We start from the raw sequence: 6,020 nt of genomic DNA on the forward strand, positions 1-6,020 counted from the left end.
GGAAGGAAGGAAGGAAGGAAGGAAGGAAGGAAGGAAGGAAGGAAGGAAGGAAGGAAGGAAGGAAGGAAGGAAGGAAACATTATTTGAGATATGTGTTAGAAAGGTTGCTGACCCTTGAGAAAATATTATCTAGAGTCTGAAAAAGCCTGCCCATAACCTTCATTGGTAAGGATAATATTCTATTAATATTCATTGTATATTTAAGATGGGCAGCTAGGTGGTGCAGTGGATTGAGCACCTGAGTTAAAATCTGCTTCAGACTCTTCCTAGCTGAGTGATCCTGGACAAGTAGCTGGTCCCTTTTTGCCTCAGTTTCCTCATCTGTAGAATGAACTGGAGAAGGAAATGGCAAACCACTCTAGTATCTTTGCTAAAAAAAAACCAAATGGGGTCATGAAGAATCAGACATGACTGAACAATAAGAACAAATACTTAAGATTTTTTTTCTATTCTAAACTATATTGAAAGAGAATTTAAAAAATTTATTCCCTGCTAAGTAATCTTCAACAGCAAAACATAATAGACATTTATGAAGACTCTAAAAAAGGGCATCAACAACCCATTTAAGAAGAAAAGAAAATGGTCATAAGACCCTACTTTGTGCTAAATTCTGGGGAATCAGAGAAAAAGATTAAGTCTCTGCTTTAAAGAAGTCTATAATCTAGGGGAGATAAAAGATATATGCACATAAGTAAATAGAAGTAATGGGGGAAAAGGAGATTTTCAGGCAAAATAAGAAGAAAATTTAAATATGGAAAGACCACTGCAGAATAGGGGAATGTGAAGAAAGATTTCAATGAAGAGATGTCACCTGAGCTAGACCTTGAAAAAAAGAAAAAGATTTCAATAGGTAGAGATGAGAAGGGAAAGCATTCCTCCAATGGAGGATTGCCTGTGTATAAACATAGTTCCTATCCCTAGAGAAAGGTGACAGGGGTTACACACAATTGGTAACTATCTGAAATGTAGGTATAGTGTGTAGAAAGTTAAAATACATTGGAGTAACCTTGTGTGCCTTAATCTGCTTGACAAAAATATTGGAGAATATCCAAAAGTGTGCTGGTAAATGTTTAACAACCTACTGGTTTTTTTTTCCTTTTTATGCTATAGTTGCGGGTAGGATTTTCATTTAAATAAGGTATAGAGGAAATAGTAATGATTAAATAATTATGACCACATAAAATTTATTTTCATATTTCATAATCAATGAATATAGAATTGAGTAAAGCCGGAGTAGAGATAATATTTGTGGTAAATATGATTGGCAAAAGTCTCATATATACAAAATATATGGGAAATTGACACAAAAAAGTATAACGAGTCATTCTCTAATAAGTAAGTGATAAATGGATATAAACAGCATTCAACAAAAAAAAAAAACAAACCCTGTAAACTATGTTACCTTGTGAAAGAAATTTTTTTAGTTGCTAATACTAAGAGAAATAAAAATTAAATTTTTTTCTCACATACTATAGAAATTGGTAGAGATGAAAAAAAGGATACGAATAGTCAGTGTTGCAAAGGTTATAGGAAGACTGATGTACTATTTATTGGTAGAGCTGTGAAGTGGATTGGCCATTCTGGACTGCAATTTGGAATTATGCAACAAAAGTGACTAAACTATCCATAGTCTTTGACCCAGAAATCTCACTGTTGGGCACACACCCCCTAAGAAAGTAAAAAACAGGAACAAAATTTAAAATTTATTAAAATATTCATAGTCATACTCTTTGTGTTAGTAAAGAATGAAAAATAAGGTGGATGCTCATCTTACTGGGAAATGGCAACCTACTCTAAAAAAAATTGTAAGCACAACACACTTTTAAGTTTAATCTAAATTATTAACATTTTCTCATCACTTTTTAAGTCTAGACAATCAATAAAACAATGAATCAAGCCTTCATTTTAAATGTTTGTCACTTTCCAAAATGTAAGTGCTCATACTGAACATTTAACAGCTGACTCTCACAAGCAGGTTTGAGCTGACTCCAGCACTCCCCTAAGAATATCATACTTTAATAACTTAGAAGATCTGTGATTCGGAGGCCCCTGTGCCTTAGTAAATGATTTTGAATTGCTCTAGCCAAAATAAGTGGGAGAAGAAGTGTCAAGTTTAGGTAACAGTGAATGGCATAGTTTAGCTGAAATGTAGAGCATGTGGATTCAAATGTGAAAGATGTCTGAAGAGTCAGATTGAAGCCAGATTGTTGAAGGGCCTCAAATGCCAGGCCAATAGAACTTGTATTTCATCCTAGAGGCAATAGAAAACCACTGAAGACTTTTAAAACAGGGAAGTGGTGTGGCCAGACTTGTGATCTCAGAGTATTCTTAGAAAAATTCTAGAAAAATATTCTAGAAAAAGGAAGTTGGTGAAAAGTCTACCAGGGACCATACAGAAACACAAAAAGGATGAGAGGGCTCATTGTTAGAAATAGCAAGGGGATCTGTTGGGGAGGAAAGGAATTGTGGTGGAGAAGGGGAAGGAGACAGAACAACCATTTATTAAGTACCTACTATGTGCCATTAATTTTGCTAAGGTCTTTACAAATATTATCTCATTTGAACCTCCCAACAACTTGGGTAGATAGGTGCTATTAATATTCCTGTTTTACAGTTGAGGTAACTGAAGCAGGTAGAGGTTAAGGGACTTGTCTAGGTGACAGCTAGTAAGTTTCTAAGGACAGATTTAAACTCAGGTCTTCTTGACTCTAAGTGCAGCACGTTTTCTTCTAGACCGTATATGGTGGCATGTGTTATTATTGTTCAATTGTTTCAGTCATGTCTGACTCTTCAGTCCATTTGAGGTTTTCTTGGCAAAATGGTTTGCCATTTTTTTCTCCAGTTCATTTTACAAGAATTGTAGACACTGAGGAACTGAGGTGATCTGGGTTAAGTGACTTGCCCAGGGTCACACAGTTATTAAGTCTTTGAAGGAAGATTTGAACTCAGGAAAATTCATCTTCTTGACTCCAGGTCCAACCTTCTATCCACTACACAACCTAGCTGCCCTATGGTGGCATGCAGGCCTTGTTATCCAGGGATATGAGTCATTCATAGACGAGAGAGGTCCAAATGCCAGTCTAGAACAATAGGGCAAAAGGAGGAACTAAAATGTTACAATGCCAATGTATTGCAAATAAAAGGAACTAAAACTTCATAAATAAGGGCATGTCTGACCTTAACATCCAGCTTGCTAATTTGTTTTTGGTGAAACTAACCAGAGGGAATAGCACAAGGGCCGAGGAGTGTTTCTAGGTCCTAGAATCATTCAGATCTCTGTTGTTCAGTTGTGTCCAATTCTTTGTGACCCCATTTGAGGTTTTCTTGGCAACAATACTAGAGTGGCTTGCCATTTCCTTTTCCAGATCATTTTACAAATGAAGAACTGAGGCAAACAGGGTTAAATGACTTGTCCAGGGTCACAGATAATAAGTGTTTGAGGCCAGATTTCAACTTAGGAAGATGAGTCTTCCTGACTCCAGGCCTGGTGCTCTATCCACAGTGCTATCTAGCTGCCCTATTCTGATCTCTAGGAGGCGAAAATGACAACTGCATTTTCCTTGCTGAACTTAAGCACAGTAGAGAAGTCTTGGACTGATGAAGAAGAAACTTTGTTACCTACCAAGTCCTGAGGCAAGGAAGGAAAAGGACTTCTACAGGTCTATCTGTGGCCAGTGGGTCTATTGTGAAGGGATGGTAAATGTTTAACAGGCCAGAAGGAAGACTCAGTATATGTGTATGTGGGGAAGGAATTAGGAAGAAGCTGAAGGGCCTACAAAACCTCCAATACCTACAACTATGATCTCAGGAAGCAAGTTCCAGAATGGCTGGAACATTTAGCCATCTTGTCAAACTGAATATACATGTTAGAAACCTATCCCCTTATCTAACATCCAATTCAGGCAATATTTGACTGGCAGAACCCAGAAGGGGAAAAGAGAAAGGAGAGGATGGTAAATCATTTTAATCAGGTAATAGAGAACAAAGAAATATTGAGACCTAGCTGATTCTGTTAGTTTACTTCCCTTTAAACATTTAATTTTTTCTTTTTTCTTGTAGACTTAATCTTCCACATATATATTTCATATATAAAAATAGGATGGTATATGAAACCATGAATTCATACAAAATTTGTTTTAAGTGTTTTTTTTTAGTTTATAATAAAGCAATTTAAAAAAATCTTTCAGAGGAAAGAAAGCAACAACAAAGTCACTCTAGTCTAGTACTTCCTGCTAGAATACTTCTTTTGTTCTCAGATCATATCCCTAGAGAAGGGTAAAAATGATTACTTCCTGATGTTAAATATCTAAAATGCAGGAATAGTGTTTATTTATTAATAAATACACCTGGCCAATCTTCAGCCTCTAATCACTCCAACCATTCACATCCTTCTCTCCTAAGTACTTGCTACTGAATGAAGGTGGAAAAAAATCACTCAACTGTTCTAACTGTGTCCACTACAAATTTATGTTTCACAAACCTCAACTGGGTTGTCACTAAGCCTAGGCAATTCACCATCCATCCCTTAGCTTACTAGCCCACTCTCCAGAAGCAGCTAGTTGTATAGTGGAGGAAGTGATAGGCCTGGAATCAGTAAGACTCATCTTCCTGAGTTTAAATCTGGCCTCAGACACTTACTAGCTGTGTGACCCTGGGCTAACCCTGTTTGCCTCAGTTTCCTCATTTGTAAAAATGAGCTGGAGAAAGAAATGACAAATCAGTCCAGTATCTTTGCTAAGAAAACCCCAAATGGGGTCACAAAGTCTGATATGACTGAAAATCCCACTTTCCAACACAGCTCTTCCAAGACTTTTTTTATCCTTCCTCAAACCTCCTATGACTTCCTCTCTCCTACTCTCTCTTACCTCATATTTTCAGGAAAAAATTGAGGCCATTCACTGTGAACTCCCACTTTTCCCCTCCTCTTCATCTTCTATTCACTCAGGTGTCTTCTGCTTATTTTTCCTCTTTCACCCCATCTCACATGATGAAGTGGTCTTACCACTTGATAAGGATATCAAGGCTAAATTCTCTACTTGTTGAAGTGATTCCATTTCATCTCATCTTTTTCAGCACATTGTTCCTGCTGTCATCTCCACTTTTTCACTTATTTTCAATCTCTCTCCTTGTCTACTGGCTTTACACTTGCCCGTGTCTCCTTCATCCTGAAAAAAAATCCTTCCTTGATCCTTCCATTCCCTCTAACTATTGTCCTATATCTCTTCTTTCCTTTGTAGCTAAACTTCTCAAAAAGAACATCTTTATTAAGTGCCCCCACTCTCTCCTCCCACTTTCTTCTCACCCTTTTATAATCCTGCTTCTGATCTTACCATTCAACTGAAACAGCTCACTCCAGTTACTAGTAATCTCTTAGTTACAAAATCTAATGGTCTTTTCTCAATCCTCCTTTTCTATCTCTCTGCAGTCTTTGACATTATTGATCACCCTCTTCTTCTGGATACTCTTTTCCCTCTAAGTTTTAGGGACATCACTGTCTCCTGGTTTTCCTCCTACCCATCTGACTACTCCTTCTCTGTCTTCTTTGTTGAATTCTCTTCCATATCACACATTCTAGCCATAGGTGTCCTTCAAGGTTCTGTTCTGGGCTCTTTTCTCTTTCCCTCCATACTACTTGCTGATCTTATTAACTCCAATGGATTTGATTACCATCATGCTGATGATTCTCAAATTTAGCTTTGTTGAGTTTGGTCATTTTTAGTCATGAAACAAACAAAACAAAAACATGCTGATGATTCTCAAATTGAGCTACCCTATTTCAATACTCTCCTAATCTCCAATCTGCCTTTCAAACATCCTTAATTGAATGTCCACTAGACATCTTAGATTCAACATGTCCAAAACTGAACTCCTTATCTTGACCCCTGAGCTCCACTCCAACCTTCCCTGTTCCTGTAGAGGACAACACTATCCTCTCAGTTCCTCAGGCTTGCAAACTAGGAGTCACGTTGGACTCTTAGCTATCTCTTACCCACTATTTCCAATTTGTCATTAAGGCCTGA

Source organism: Petaurus breviceps, unplaced genomic scaffold (assembly GCF_028583685.1).
Source record: "Petaurus breviceps papuanus isolate PSGF00001 unplaced genomic scaffold, PetGlider_PUasm1.0 164, whole genome shotgun sequence".
NCBI lineage: Eukaryota > Metazoa > Chordata > Mammalia > Diprotodontia > Petauridae > Petaurus > Petaurus breviceps.